A 17,376-nucleotide genomic window follows, 5' to 3' on the forward strand; every position below is an offset into this window, starting at 1 on the left:
TCCGCCTCCTCCAGCAGCCAATGAGTAGCTGCCAGGTTTTCTGAGATCTAGGCTGCCAACTGTCACGAAGGGAGAAAAGGTTTCCATCGTCCTTGATAAAAGCCTCCATTAAAACATTGCCCCATGAGCTAAAATGTGCCTCAGCAACATGCACCCCAGCTGGAACATTTTTACTCCTTTTGACCTTTTTCCCCCCTCCTTCCATTTGCCTCAGCTTTGCCTGCATTTCGTTGCAAACTTGATCATCTCTCACTATTCACTCCAGCCTCTCAAGAGGAAAAAGAGAGACTTGCATTTATATAGCGCCGGATCGCCCCATGTCCCTTCACAGCCAACAGAGTACTTTTGACGCAGTCACTGTAGTAGGAAACGAGACGGCGCAACAACCTCCCACAGACAGCAATGTGATCATGAGCAGACAGTCTGTACTTGTGAGGTTGATTGAGGGATAAATATTGACCAGGAAGATCCCTGTCAGCCTCAGGCAGGATAGGAGGGTGCTGCGGTGACCCACTCGCAAGGAACAGGCAGCCAATGGAAGTAATTAAAAACGTATTGACCCCAATTGAAGGCAGCTGATTTTCCAGTCCAGGCTCTGTACTCGTTGGAGTTTCGAAGGATGAGAGGGGATCTTATTCAAACTTACGGGATACTTCAAGGCCCAGATAGAGTGGACGTGGAGAGGATGTTTCCACTTGTAGGAAAAACTAGAGGACACCATCTCAGACTAAAGGGACGATCCTTTAGAACAGAGATGAGGAGGAATTTCTTCAGCCAGAGGGTGGTGAATCTGTGGAACTCTTTGCTGCAGAAGGCTGTGGAGGCTAAATCACTGAGTGTCTTTAAGACAGAGATAGATAGGTTTTTGATTAATAAGGGGATCAGGGGTTATGGGGAGAAGGCTGGAGAACGGGGATGAGAAAATATCAGCCATGATTGAATGGCAGAGCAGACTCGATGGGCCGATTCTGCTCCTATGTCTTATGGTCTTATGGTCTCATCGGCAGTGAGGGACTGTGCTGCCTGGAGGTGGCTTCCTGTTACCAGACTGAGGGGCCAGTACTTGTGGTTTACATTTAAAGTGTTTTAGAGAGGACATCTCCATCCAGCAGCCCCCATGGGATGTGGGCATCACTGGCTAGCCACCATTTGCTGCCCATCTCTAATTGTCCTTGAGGAGGCGGCGGTGAGCTGCGATCTTGAACCGCTGCTGTCGATGTAGTGTATGTACAGCCACAGTGCTGTTAGGAAGGTAGTTCCAATATTTTGATTCAATGCCAGTGAAGCAACAGTGCTAAGTTTCCAAGTCAGGATGAAGTGTGGCTTGGAGGGAATCATCCAGGTGGTGGTGTTCCCAAGTATCTGCTGCCCTTGTCCTTCTAGATGGTAGTGGTTGTGGGCTTAGAAGGTGCTGTTGATGTTGCCTCGGTGAGTTCCTGTAATGCATCTTGTAGATGGTACACACGGCTGACTCTGTGCATTGATGATGGAGGGTGGTCATGGGAATGTCATTTTAAGAAATGTTTGTCTTCTCAAGTGGCTGCAGTGATATAATTGTGTGGGTGGAGCTTGGCTCCGGCTCTGCTTTTTACCTTCGTTTTGTGCTGGAAGCTGTTTTTGGCTCTGAGTTTTAGTTTCGTTTTCAGTTGGGTAGCTGCATTCAAACCAAGGAGGTGTATTTTGGCCTCTCTCTCTGCATGCTAAAGAATATCTCCAGATCACTTGATAATTTCAAAGTAATACCTGTTTCTGTAAGGAATGCAAACCTACTGGGCGCGATTCTCCCATATGGGGAGAAATCGTAAGGCTGGCGTCAAATCCGGGCGGGTTTGACGCCAGCCCCCCCCTTCCCGACCGGGAACCGATTCTGGTCCCCAGTCGGAGCTAGCATGCCGACGCCGTAAACTCCGGCATCGCGGGCTTAACGAATTTCGTTAAGCCCGCTTGCCAGAGTTAGCGCCGGCTGACGCGTCATATGACGTCAGCCGCGCATGCGCGGATTGGAAGACTCCAACCCACGCATGCGCGGATGACGTCATCGCGCATTTGCGCGAAACCCGCGCATGCGCGGGCCGGGATGCCCCTCAGCCACCCCGCGAAGTGATACAGCGGGGCGGCGGAGGGACAAAGAGTGCGCGGGCATCGGGCCCGCTGCCCGCGATCGGTGCCCACCGATCGCGGGCCCATGGCACCCTTGACACGGCCGTGGTACTGCCGTGCCAATCGGTGCCATGGTTTTAAAAATCGAGAGTTTACGGCCGTTTTTACGAACGGCCAGACCAGGTGTGTTTGCCGTTCATAAAAACAGCCGTAAAGGGCTGGGAACTCGGCCCATCGATCAGCTGAGAATCGCTGCTGGCCGTAAAAAAACGGCGGCAGCGATTCGTATCGGGAGTCGGGCGTAGGGGGGGGAGAATAGCGGGAGGGCGTCAGAACAGCGTGGCCGTAAAATTTTATGAGCCACGCTATTCTCCGCACCGTCGTGAGTGCGGAGAATCGCGCCCACTGTCTTTGTTAAAAAGGGTCTTTGGCTTATGGATGTTGTTTGGAAAGTTACTAAGGGTTACCTACAGAGTATTGTATCTTTGGAGGGGGTATTAGTGTTGGTGATTGGTGTTGAGCTTCTTGAGTGTTGTTGGAGCTGCGCTCATCCAGGCAAGTGGAGAGTATTCCATCACACTCCTGACTTGTGCCTTGTAGATGGTGGACAGGCTTTGGGGGTCAGGAAGGGAGTTTCCCGCCGCAGGATTCCCAGCCTCTGACCTGCTCTTGTAGCCACGGTATTTATATGGCTAGTCCAGTTCAGTTTCTGGTCAATGGTAACCTCGGGGTGTTGATTGTGGGGATTCAGTAACGCTAACGGCATTGAACATTGTGGGATAAGCTGGGCTATTTTAGAGGGTAATTACGAGTAAGCCATATTGCTGCTACTTTCAAGCAGGAAGGTCTGCTATTGGCCTTCTTTCCTCGAGAGCTGGTGCACTGTGCTGAATTGAATGGAGGGTCTGTCCTTTGGCCATCATTGGCAAATTCAGGGAAAATAGTTGACAGTACCCCACACTGTGTGGGCCTCTGACCCACATCAGACCCTGCTAGATTCTGGGGCTCAGATATCCATAAAACCATAACACACAGGAGCAAACTTGGCCCATCGAGTCTGCTCCACCATTCAATCATGGCTGATATGTTTCTCGTCCCCATTCTCCTGCCTTCTCCCCATAACCCCTGATCCCCTTATTAATCAAGAACATATCCATCTCTGTCTTAAAGACACTCAGTGATTTGGCCTCCACAGCCTTCTGCAGCAAAGAGTTCCACGGATTCACCACCCTCTGGCTGGAGAAATTCCTCCTCATCTCTGTTTTAAAGGATCGTCTCTTTAGTCTGAGATGGTGTCCTCTGGTTCTAGTTTTCCTTGCAAGTGGAAACATCCTCTCCACGGCCACTCTATCCAAGACTCGCAGTATCCTGTAAATTCAACAAGATCCCTCCTCATCCTTCTAAACTCCAACGAGTACAGACCCAGAGTCCTCAATTGTTCCTCCTACGACAAGCTGTTCATTCCTGGGATCATTCTGGTGAACCTTCTCTGGATCCTTTCCAAGGCCAGCACATCCTTCCTTAGATACGGGGCCCAAAACTGCTCACAATACTCCAAATGGGGTCTGACCTGAGCCTTACACAGCCTCAGAAGTATATCCCTGCTCTTATATTCTAGCCCTCTCGATGTGAATGCTAACATCGCATTTGCCTCCCTATCTGCCGACTGAACCTGCACGTTAACCTTAAGAGAATCATGAACAAGGAATCCCACCAGGAAATTCCTGCCCCAAATTCTGCAAAGCAAGAACTGAGGTGGAACTGGCTCCGAGTCTGCTAAGAACAGACATCTCGATGGGTGCTGTAAACTTCATTTCACGTTTGCAGTGGTGACTGATGTGTTGGGTAAGCTGGGTCTGCGAGGACTGCGTTTACTGCAGCAGTGAGAGAGACAGGCTCCCAACACTTGAAGAAATGCAACTCGATTTTATTGAACTCTTAACTATTGTACATACTTTAACTGTGGGTTGACACTATGCTGAGTTGACTGGAGACCTGAGGCTAACCTGACCAGACTATCTTACTACCACATGGTGTATGTTCTAGTTGTTGCTCACGGGCTCTGACTGCCTCAGAGGCTGGATCCCGAGAGAGCGGGAAAACTGGTGCCCTCTGGCTTTATAGTGGCCGTGTCCTGTCTGGTGATTGGCTGCTGTGTTCTGTGTGTTAATTGGTCATCCTGTGTGTCAATCACTGCCTGTCTGTGCACCATCATATACCTGTGTGTATATTATGACAGTGACGTGTTTGATAGGATGATTCCGGGAGTCTGTTCCTTCCATTTCCCATAGAACAGAACACCAGTGTGGGGGTGGGGCGGGTGCGGGCGGAGGGGAGAGGAAGAGGGGGGAGTAATCGGATGAAGTCAGCTGAGACCCGATTTGACCTTGCCTATGCAAGGACGGGGGCCCCAGTATCGTGGTGCCGTAGCTCCCGGGAATACAGAATCATTGGTTGAGATTTTATAAGAAGGCAGGTTGGGGACTGTTATCACCTGCCTGCTTACCACTGGCTGGGGACTAATGGCAATCCCATAATCCTTTGGGAGTATGAACTTCCCCAGTGAGGGGGCGGAGAAATCATTAGCAGATTCCCTGCACAAATACAGCTGGCCAGTTTGGAACCAGCTAGAGAGGAGTGAGCAGCAAGGGAGTTACTGCTGCTGTGTATATATATGTTATTTCTATCCTACAACTTGTGCTGGATTCTCTGTGGCCCTCACAAAAGGGACTATATGCAGGGGAGGCAACGAGGTCACTTTGGCGATCAGCCGCTTCATTGGCCGCCGCCAGCATGGTTGTCGTCCAATTAGGACGGTGGGTGGGCATCTGATGCTGCCCAATCAGGAGGGAGGGGCACTGAGGCAAACTGAAACCATGAGGAGTCCTCAGCATGGAGGTGCCCTTGAGAAGATACATTGAGTTTGATAGAAATGAGGTGGCCGAGGACTGTAGGCCCCCCTGAAGGGAGGGGAGAGACCCCTCCAACTGCATTTTTGGAGGGGTGGCCCTTTCACAGCTCTTTGGCACACCACGCCCCCCCCCCCCCCCCCCCCCCCAAGGAATCTGCCTCCATGCCACCATCACCCTCACCGCACTGTGTGGGAGACACTCTGAGCTGTGAACCAATTAGAACTGTAGAAAGGGTACAGCACAGGAGGCCATTTGGCCCATCTTATCCACGCCGACCCAAAAAATGCCCAGGCGCCCTTTCTAGTCCCAGCTTCCAGCCCATTAAGATGCAGATCCCGGTAATTTTTAAAAACATATTCTTATTGGGATTTTTAATGTTTAGTAACACAAGATTTACACACAAGAGGCAGAGCCATTGGCAAAAACACAACAGAAGGAGCCAAGCAACACACACATCATAAACATCTGTTCAAGAGGTTGTCGCTATTCCTGTGACCCAGGTTCCCATGCTCGTATTGTCTGATTTACATTACAGTCAATGCCAGAACGCTTTATTTATAGTTACACTTGTGTTGATGACAGGGGTGGGGGTGGGGGTGGTTGGGAGGGGAGGGAGGGAGGGAGGGGGGGGGGGCGGCTGTTCCCCCAATGAGTGTTCGAGGGAGTTTAGGATGATCCCGGTTTTCCATGTGTGGCAGAGCTCCGTGTCCCTCTGGCGATTGGCCTAACTCCCCGTCTCTCATTTGCTGTACGCAAGCTCCCTTTCATCCACGCGGTACACCCTGACCCCCCCCCCCCCCCCCCCCCCCCCCCCCCCACTGTGCCCTTCCTTCCCCCCTTTCCTATGCGTTCCCCTACTCCTCCTCTTTGCCGGCCCCCTCACTTTCCCCTCCCCCCGCACCCCCCACCCCAACCTCCTCATTAGCTGCTGGTTGCAAACAGGTCCTCAAGGAGGTTTGTGAACTTCTGCCGTGTGTCGTGGAATCTCTCCTCAGACCGTCTGATCGAGAATCATACTTTTTCCAGTCTCAGAAACCCGGGCAGGTCTGAGAGCCACTCCAAAGCCCTGGGTGGTGCTGCTGACCTCCAACTTAGCAGTGAGGTGAAGGCCGGGGCTTCCGCTTGATCCAGGTACTTTTAAAAAAGAGTTTAGGGTCTCTGCCTCCATCGTCAACTCAGGCAGCGAATTCCAGACACCACCACCTTCTGCGTGAAAACGTTTTTCCTGATTCCCCGGTCATGTTCTGTAGATTGGCCAGTCAAGTGAATGATGAACTACAGAGCATCTAGTTTAAATAATTTATTCTGGAACAAGTGCGTAATAAGATAATAAACTACTAACACTAATTAACTATTGTAGATTATCATAGAATCTACAGTGCAGAAGGAGGCCATTCAGCCCATCGAGTCTGCACCAGCTCTTGGAAAGAGCACCCTACCCAAGGTCAACAACTCCACCCTATCCCAATAACCCCATAACCGCACCCAACAATAAGGGCAATTTTGGACTCTAAGGGCAATTTATCATGGCCAATCCGCCTAACCTGCACATCTTTGGACTGTGGGAGGAAACCGGAGCACCCGGAGGAAACCCACATTTTTTCTTTTTTTTAAACAAACTCTGGACCATACACCCGCCACATGTCTGTCAGGATTTAATAGAAATAGAGCTCTTCAAAATACGTCTATCCTCCAGCACAACCTACTCCTAGCTCCCAGACCACAGGGTCACGTGGTGTGTTTACACTGCCACCTAATGGTCGAAGGTTGTGCATAACATTATATACAAAGTTGCTTTATGCATATCATCACATCCCCTGTTCTTTGGAAAATGAATTATTTACATATATTAAATAGCTTTTTGCACTTCACCATGATATGCATAATTATTTACATGTTCAGAATTTTTTTTTATAGTCTGTCACAAGTTGGTGACAGGGGGCTGGTTTAGCACAGTGAGGTTGGCCCTCGCACCAGTGTCGAGCTTGGCCTATCACTGTGCCATTATCCTTATGATTATCTGCCTTCAAAATGAAATGAAATGAAAATGAAAATCGCTTATTGTCACGAGTAGGCTTCAATGAAGTTACTGTGAAAAGCCCCTAGTCGCCACATTCCGGCGCCTGACCGGGGAGGCTGGTACGGGAATCGAACCGTGCTGCTGGCCTGCTTGGTCTGCTTTAAAAGCCAGCGATTTAGCCGAGTGAGCTAAACCAGCCCCTGTGAACTAAACCAGCCCCTATTCACTATTGCTGCAGATTGGTACAAATACATTGTTATTTGGTATGACTTGAGTCTCCTCGACTTTCCTGGAGATCATGTCTACAAAGAATGTGTCCTGTAGGCACACTGCATCAACAGCGCTGATATTCTTTGTTTGTTCAGGCTTTCTCCTTGAATAACATTGGTTTGCAAAATTATTCCTGCCATTACAGATAGCATACGTCTTTCCATGAGCAGGGCATTGCCATGGCTAATGCCCTTTGACATTGATATGAAATGGAGGATCGGAATGTCCGCCCGCACTGGGAGTTTGTTCCTTATTCAGCTGCGTCACCACACTGATCTGCCGCCTCTTCTGCCTTCACGCCAGAATGCCGGAGATTCTGCATGCTGAGCTGCTATGCTGCTATCTCAAGTCGCGTGACGTATTTGATTCGCACTTTCAAATTGAAGGTCTGTTTCCCCCCCCCCGAAGCCGCTCGCACACTTTACCATTGGAGATTCCGAAAGGTCAATATCTGGTCTTGTATCAATGACAAGAGTGTTGAACATTTCAATTGTTTGGGGACCTGCTACAGTGGGCAGCAACGCGATACGCTTCTCATTGGGCTGTACCTGGAGACCAAGGCCAGCAACATAGAGTTTAGACTGTTGCTTAAACACCCTCCAATTCTCGTCTATGTTATCGGTAAGCCATAACTGTTGAGGTGCCTTGATGCCATCCATCCCAGGCTTTGAAGTTTTACTGTGCGTTGAGCACCAAATGCCAGTAGCTAGCGAGGTTCATCGCCAAGATGCTTGTTTTCCTTATCTTCAGTTGTTCAGATTTTTTTGTACAGGACCTTCGAGTTCTTAGTAAATCAACAAGCCTGGTACCATATCATGTTCTGTAGACTGGCTGAAGTGAATGTGAACTACAGAAAATCTGGTTTAAATAATTTATTTTGGAACACTGAGTGATAAAAAAAACTCAGATAAATAAATTAACAAACTACTAACACTAATTAACTATTGTAGAACTACTGCAAATACGTCTATCCTCCAGCACGGCCTACTCCCAGACGTCAAGGTCACATGGTGGGTTTACACTGCCACATAGTGGTCGGAGGTCGTGCATAGCATTATGTACAAATTTGCTTTATGCGTATCATCATAGTCCCTTCTAATCCTTCTGTCACTCAGCTTGAATATATGACCCCCGGTTTTGGAACTCTGTTGAGGGAAACAGGTCCCTTATGTCTACTCCATCTCTACCCCTCACAATTCTGTATCCCCCCAATCATGGCACAGTGATTAACATTGCTGCCTCACAGCGCCAAGGACCCGGGTTCGATTCCAGACTCGGGTGAAATGAAAAAAAATGAAATTGAAATCGCTTATTGTCACAAGTAGGCATCAAATGAAGTTACTGTGAAAAGCCCCTAGTCGGGGAGGCTGGTACGGGAATTGAACCATGCTGCTGGCCTGCCTTGGTCTGCTTTAAAAGCCAGCGATTTAGCCCTGTGCTAAAGCAGCCCTAATGTTATTTGTAAATGTATCCCTGGGTGCCACATTCACTGTCGCACTGCAGTCATGGGCTGATTATCAATGTATCAGTCTATCAGTCCACTAACCACATGGAGGATTGAACAAAGAATAGTACAGCACAGGAACAGGCCCTTCAGTCCTCCAAGCCTGCGCCAACCATGCTGCCTGCCTAATCTACATCTTTCTACACTTTCGGGGTCCGTAGCCCTCTATTCCCATCCTATTCATGTATTTGTGAAGATATGTGTGAAGACGCCCCTTGATCTATGTCCCCTAGTAATTGACTCTTCCCTGGGAAAAAGCTTCTTGTAGTGATATCATGGTTGTGTTGTAATTCACCAACTGACCACTAGGAGTCTCACTAGTATATAAATTAATGCAAAACCAGCTGACCAGACACTGGCTGGAGGAAGTTAAGGAGAGAGCTTGCATGTGCATGAGTTTGCGGTTTCCTGTATATAGTTTACCCCCAGTTAATGTTAATAAATTGTTAATAACTTTAACTACATGTGTTCTTAAGAACATTACATGGTACCAGAGTGAGAAGGTACACTGAAAAAAAGAAAAACTATCAGCCTGCCGCAGAGATTTGAAGATTTTCCAGACGGCAGAATTAACACCATGGAGTCTGAGTTCATGGTAATGAGGACAGCTATTGGCAAGTGGTTAAACAACAATTTAATCTGTTTCTTCTTGCAGTAAATTTCGAAGATCAATCAGATTCACATAAGGCAGTGATGCTCCGAACAGCGGCAGGGCCAGAAGCAATTGCTGTGTTTTTTATATGTTTAAATTTGCAAACGGTGAAGAGGGTAAAAAGTTTAACAAAGTAACTCAAAGATTTGATCCCCATTGCAGCCCCAGAAAGAATTAAATTTATGAGCACTAAGTGTTTAGATCATGTTTACAGAAGACTGGACAGTCCATAGATCAGTTCATCACTGATTTCAAGTTAAAACCTATAATTTTTCTGAGGTGGAATCTTCCATGATTGGGGACCAGATTGTGTTTGGTGTGAATGAAAATAAGCTGAGGGAACGGTTGCTGAGGGAATGGGAACTGTCCTTGGAACAAAGGGCTCGATTCTCCGCTTCCCAGGCCAGGTGGGAGAATCGCGGGAGGGCTGCTCTGGCACTCCCCCGCGATTCTCCCACCCCCCCCAAAATGGCATGTTGCGTTTTGCGACACACCGCTCGGAGAATTGCGGGTCGCCGTTTTTCACGGCGACCCGCGATCCTCTGGCCTGGATGGGCCGAGCGGCCTGCCGTTCCCGACCTGTTCACGCCGGCGGCAACCACACCTGGTCACTGCCGGCGTGAACATATCGCAAAAGGTAAGTTTGGGACCTGTGGGGGGCGGAGAGGGGATCGAGCACCACGGCCGTGCTCGGGAGGGGACTGGCCCATGATCGGTGCCCACCGATCGTCGGGCTGGCGTCTCCAAGAGATGCACTCTTTCCCTCCGCCGGCCCGCAAGATCAGGCCACCACATCTTGCGGGGCTGTGGAGGGGAAGACAGCAACCGCTCATGCGCGGGTTGGCGCCGGCCAACCTGCGCATGCGCGGCTGATGTCATTAGGCGCCGCCGGCCGTGTCATTCCCGGCGGCCGAGTTCTCCACAACGCCGCTCCTAGGGGGGAGAATAGGGGGCGAGGAGCAGCCTCCGACGCCGTGGTGAAACACTCCGGGTTTCACGACAGCGTCGGCCGTTGCAGAGAATTCCGCCCAAACAGTTAAGATTTGTCAGGCTCATGAGGCAGCAGCGCAGCATTCTGAAATGTTTCTCAGTAACGGTGGCATCTCCTTGGAGGAAAACACTCCGGTTTTTCTTTATCCAAAAACGTGGGAAACTTTCAAAAAAGGGCAGGAAAGTTTCTGCAGCCCCTCGCACCCCAACCAACAGATTAAAGGTCTGGACAAAGCATTTCTGTGTAAAAGATGTGTTCAAAGGCACAAATTAAGGCCGTGGCCAGCGTTTGGCAAGTTTTGTTCCAGATGCAAAGGAAAAAAAATCACTTTGCCCAGGACTGTTATTCTAAGCTGAACTCCAGACCAGTCAGCACAGTGGAAGACACTGTTGTGTGTTGGAGTTATAACACAGAAGAATACATTTTTAGAGACATTGAAAAATGCAAATTGATACTCCATTTAAAATAAATGTGGTTGACGAGGACAAATGGCTGCTACCACTTCATGTGAATGGTACAGTGGTCCGATTGAAGTTAGACACTGGTGCCAAAGCCAATTTAATCAGCATGACTGATTTAAAAAAATCTAAAAATTCAGCCGATTAGAAGAAATCACAAAATATAGAGATTATAATGATTCAAGCATTAAATGTTATGGTGCTTGTGAACCGAGTGTGGTGGTGAAGAACACAGTTTATTCTGTCCCATTCTATATTGTTATCAAGGGTTTGGATTCATTATTAAGTGATCAGTCCTGTGACGAATTAGGTCGAGTGCAATTGGTATATAGCACCCACAATGGATTAGAACATAGAACATTACAGCGCAGTACAGGCCCTTCGGCCCACGATGTTGCGCCGTCCTGTGAAACCCCTCTACACTATTCCCTTATCGTCCATATGCCTATCCAATGACCATTTGAGATCAACACTCCAGCGATTCAGAAAACATTATCAGCAAATTCAGGTTTTAATACACTACAATATACAGCGGAAGGAGGTTGCAAATCCTGTGAAACAGGGACCAGGAAGAATACCTGCACCTCTTCGGGATCACCTCAAAAAAGAGCTAGACAGAATGACAAAATTAAAAGTGATCAGAAAAATAGAAGAACCTGCCGACTGGGTAAGCTCCGTGGCTTGTGTAAAGAAAAAGAATGGCGAGGTTCGCATGCATCCTAAAGATCTTAACAAGAATATCAAAAGAGAGCATTACCAAATACCAAAGTGTGAGGAAATCACATCTGAGAAGGCTGGTGCACAATTCTTTACGAAACCTGTGCATCTCAGGGTTTCTGGCAGCTAAATCTAGAGGAACAAAGTACAAAATACTGCACTTTCAATCCATCATTTGGGTGGTACTGCTTTTGAGAATGCCATTTGGCATAATTTCAGCATCAGAAATTTTTCACCATGCCATGGAGCACATATCGTTATTTGGATCTCAACCATGGAAGTGTACAATATGAGGGCAGCACGGTAGCATAGTGGTTAGCACAATTGCTTCCCAGCTCCAGGGTCCCAGGTTCGATTCCCGGCTTGGGTCACTGTCTGTGCGGAGTCTGCACGTTCTCCCTGTGTGTGCGTGGGATTCCTCCGGGTGCTCCGGTTTCCTCCCACAGTCCAAAGATGTGCGGGTTAGGTGGATTGGCCATGCTAAATTGCCCTCAGTGTCCAAAATTGCCCTTAGTGTTGGGTGGGGTTACTGGGTTATGGGGTTGGGTGGAGGTGTGGGCTTGGGTAGGGTGCTCTTTCAAAAGAGCCGGTGCAGACTCGATGGGCCAAATGGCCTCCTTCTGCACTGTAAATTCTATGATTCTATGAGGTTGCTTAAAGTTCTAACGAGCGTCAGGAGTAAAGGGCTGAATCTCAACAGGCAAAAGTGCCAATTTGGAGTAACTGAGGTCAGATTCCTAGGTGACAAGTTCTCATTGCGTGGCATTGAACCTGACAAGGACAAAATCCATGTCTATGGGCTTCCAACTTTCACAGATCATCGTCCTTTGGTCAACTTCAATAAACATCTCAACCAGATATCTCTGCAAATTCAGAGGTTGATGGTGAAGTTACAACGCTATGACTTCAATCTCATCTGCACGTCAGGCAAATATTTGTTCTTAGGAGATGCGCAACATAGTGCCGATGCAAAATGTGGTGGTGAGATTGCTGAGGACGTAGGTCTGCATGTCAATCTTATTTCCACACTACCACCAGTATCAGATGCGAACCTACATGAGTTCCAAGAAGAGACCAGGAAGGATCGAACTCTTCAAGAGGTGATGAGGAACATCAACTCACACTGGCCCAGAGCTCAATGTCTGGAGTCCTACACTACAAGATCTGAACTCAGTATCATTAATGGAGTTGTACTTCGTTTGAACACTATAGTCATACCTCAATCTCTTTGCAAGGATGTGCTAAAGAGGATACATGAAGGACATCTCGGGATTAAGAAGTGTAAACGGAGAGCTCGTGACTCTCTACTGGCCAGGTATAAACCAGGATATTGACAGGATGGTCAGTGTTGTCACACATGCCAGATGCATCGTTGCAAGCAAACAACAGAACTTCTGCAAATATCTGATTTATCTACGGCACCATGGCAGAAGGTAGCTATGGATCTCTTCCACCTGCGAGGGAAAGATTATTTAATGATCATAGACTATTTTTCAAACTATCCTGAAATGGCTGTACTGTCAATCATAATGGCAAGCAGTGTAATACTGCACACCGAGTCAATTTTTGCCAGACACGGAATTCTGCAAGTCGTAGTGACAACGGTCCTTATTTTAGCTGTAAAGGTGGCAACACTTCGCAGTCACGTATGATTTCAATCAGGTCAGGTCGAGTCCGTTGTACTCTCAAGCCAATGGAAAAGCCGAAAAAGGTGTGCATAGTGTTGAGCAATTGTTGAAGAAGGCAATGGACAGCAAATCGCGCACTATTGAGCTACAGAGTGTCACCATTGTCACATGGTAGATCGGCAGCAGAGTTACTCATGAATAGAAGGTTGCGAACCACACTTCCATACTTGGGAAAAGGAGGAGGAGAATGCAGTTGTACAGCAGTAAATGAAAAACATTAAAGAGAAACAAAAGCAGTTCGATGATGGTTTCTAGAATTTTACCACCTCGGAGTAGTGATGACATTGTCAGGGTGGAAGATTCGGGTAATTGGTTGAAAAAAAGCCATTAAACACATCTGCTACCTGCTGGTCATTCTGTCCCTGTGCAAGTATTGCACACTTTGCCCATCTGGTGTCTGTTCATCCTCTTGGTGTACCAATCCGACTGACTTCTCTTGTTCCCCAGTGTCTAAATTCCTCTTTCCCTGTTTCGGACCGATAACCCCAACTGGCTGGTCTTTTAACCTCCAGCAGAGTGACTTGGTGTGGCCCAGTTTATCACAATGAAAACATCTAACCTTTTAAAAAAAATCTCTCTCAGCCCTCCAACTGGCTCTATTTTATTTTGAGATGAAGCCTCCCTGGAATTTCCGACCATTCCCTCTCTTCCTGGCCTGTCCTCTCTTGCACCTTCCCAGTTTCTAGCCTTCTCCGATTTAAAAATGGATCTATGAGTCAGCTCATCGTCGTCCGCAAGCCCCGTGGCTTGTCTGGCAGTTCTAACTTTCTGCTGTTCAACATAAGTTTGATTCATTGTAAGCACCAAATCTTTAAATTCCTCAATAGGATGATCTCTCGAAAGGTATCATAGGTTTTTTCTCTTTTCAACGCTCACACCCAACTGACTTTGTTTAACTCTTTCAAATTCATTGTAAGTGTATTCAGATGGTTTTCTTACAGCTCACACTTTCTGTCCATATGCTTCCAGTATCAGCTCATAAGCACTGAGTGTATCTTTCTTCACTGTCTCTTAGCCCCCAGACGTGTCCTCTGACAAGGACGCATAGACGTCTCTATCCGTACCTATAAGTTTAGTCTGTAAGAGTAGGGTCCAAATGTCCTGTGGCCATCTCATCTGTTTAGCTATTTTCTCAAAAGCACAAAAAAATGTCTCAACATCTCTTCCATCAAAATGTTTGTACATATCTGAACATCTCTCCACTAGGTTCCCGACTAGAACCACCTTCCTCCGCCGTCTGCTCTAATCTTTCAGTTGCCCTTGTGCTGAGTTGGAAGACTCTCTTTTTCTATTCCTTACCTTGCTGCTTTCTCTATTTCCTGTTGAAAAAAACTACCTCCTGTTCTCACTCCCTCTCTTCTTGCATCTCTAACTTCTTCATTTCTACATCTCCTTGTAATTGAAAGTTCGCTAACTCAATTCCCTGCCTTCTCGAAATATTGGGTCCAGTTAACCCTCTCGTATACTTAAATGTGTTGCTAGGCTTTTGTGGTAAATGTAATATATATATGACTCGATGGGCCGAATGGCCTCCTTCTGCACTGTAAATTCTATGATATCTATGATATGTATATATGATAATTCACACTGTTTTTGTAAGCGCAGTAGCGCTATCCTACCACTAGGGGGAGTATCTCTGGGAGTACTCAGGAACTTGTACTGGGCTCCACCCTTGGCTCCGCCCATGACTCCTCCCCCTAGTGCAGCTGTATAAATACCCTTGTCCAGAGTCAGCCTGAGTTCACTAAGAGTTCCTCAACGGGTAACAGGCTGGCTCTGAGGTAAGTCGATTAAAGCCTAGATTCATATCGGAAACACGTGTCTGGTGAATTGATGGTTCCATCAGCTTTAAATTATCTCAGCCTTCTTTGCCCTTACTTCAAATGAAAAATGAAATGAATGAAAAATGAAAATCGCTAATTGTCACAAGTAGGCTTCAAATGAAGTTACCGTGAAAAGCCCCTAGTCGCCACATTCCGGCACCTGTTTGGGGAGGCTGATACTGGAATTGAACCTGCACTGCCGGCTTTGGTCTGCTTTACAAGCCAGCTATTTAACCCACTGTGCTAAACGAGCCCCTAAATAAATAAGAGCACTTCCAATTTATCTGCCCATTCCATTAATTTGGTTTTAGGTGCACTTCACAAACTTGCTGTCGTTATACTGTGTAGTTCCAGATTAGATGGAGCTAAATCAATAGCTTTTTTTAAAAGCCTTTTTAAATGTAAAAGAACACGTTCTTACTTGGTTCCACTTGTACCTCACAGTCGGTATGTCTAAAAAGTTATGGATTTGTGTCAAATTGTTCCAGGACAGCTACAACACTGACATCTACCTGATAAAGTGGAAAATGGTCCAGGTATGTAATAGAATTTACAGTGCAGAAGGAGGTCATTCGGCCCATTGGGTCTGCACTGGCCCTTACAAAGAGCACCCTACTCTAGCCCACGTCTCTACCCTATCCCCGTAATCCTCTTTTAACCTTTTTTGGACACTAAGGGCAATTTTTGCATGGCCAATCCACCTAACCTGCAAATCTTTGGACTGCGGGAGGAAACCGGGGAACCCGGAGGAAACCCACGCACACATGGGGAGAATGTGCAGACTCCGCACAGACAGTGACTCAAGCCGGGAATCGAACCTAGGACCCTGGAGCTGTGAAGCAACTGTGCTACCATGGCACTCACTTTGTGTCCTTTGCCAAAAAGCCAGACAAATCCAATCTGGTCAATTACCGCCCCATCGGTGCACTCATGATCAGCCGCAAATGTGCTGCGAACTGTGCTACCAAGCGGCACCTACTCACCATTAACCTACTCACTGATGGTCAGTTTGGGTTCCTCCAGGGACCACCTGATTCCTGACGTCATTATACTTTGGTCCAAGAATGGACAAAAGAGCAGAATTCCAGAGGAGAGTGGAAAGTAACTGTCCTCATCAAATCAGCATTTGACTGAGTATGGCATGAAAGAGTCCTGGCAAAACTGGATGTCAGTAAGCTTCATCAATGGCCTTCCTTCCATCATAAGGTTGGAAGTGGGGGTGTTTGAATGTTCAACACTATTCATAACTCCTCAGATACTGAGACAGTTCGTACCCATATACAGCACGACCTGGACAACATTCGGGCTGGGTTGATATGTGGCGAGTAGCAATCATGCCACACAAGCAATGACTATCTCCAACAAGAGAGAATCCAATAATCTCTCCTTGACATTCAATGGCATTATCATTGCTGAATCCCCACCATCAAGATCCTGCGAGTCACCATTGACCAGAAACTGAACTGGACTAGCCATTATAAATATTGTGGCTACAAAAGCAGGTCAGAGACTGAAAATTCCATGAGAGGGAGCTCATCTCATGCCTCACTAAATCACGCCCTCATTTACAAGGCACAACAAAGGTACACTGATCCTCTATAAAATGGCGCTGTCATGCATTTTTAAAAATAGAGTACCCAATTCATTTTTTCCATTAGAGGGGCAATTTAGCGTGGTCAATCCACCTAGCCTACACATCTTTGGGTTGTGGGGGCGAAACCCACACAAACACGGGGAGAATGTGCAAACTCCACACGGACAGTGTCCCAGGGCTGGGATTGAATCTGGGATATTGGAACCGTGAGGCAGCAGTGCTAACCAATGTGCCACTGTGCTGCCCTGGCGCTGTCATGCTTGATAAGACTTTTTTATGTGGTCCTTTTAAACATTTTGCAGGGAAACATGTATGTTATTTGCACAACCACACAGCTTACCGAGAATGCTGGTCAGGAGTGTGATGGAATACTCACCACTTACCTGGATGAGTGCAGCCCCAACAACACTCAAAAGGTTTGCTTGCTCGCTTGATCCACTTCCCTTCTACCACTGACACACAGTGGCAACAGTGTTTACCATGTACAAGATGCAGTGCAGGAACTCATCAAGGCCCCTTCAACAACACCTCCCAAACCCACAACCTCTACCATCTAGAAGGACAAGGGCAGCAGATGCAGTGGGAACACCACCATCTGCAAGTTCCCCTCCAACCCACACACTATCCTGACTTGGAAATATATCGCC

Source organism: Scyliorhinus canicula, chromosome 24 (genome assembly GCF_902713615.1).
Source record: "Scyliorhinus canicula chromosome 24, sScyCan1.1, whole genome shotgun sequence".
Classification (NCBI taxonomy): domain Eukaryota; kingdom Metazoa; phylum Chordata; class Chondrichthyes; order Carcharhiniformes; family Scyliorhinidae; genus Scyliorhinus; species Scyliorhinus canicula.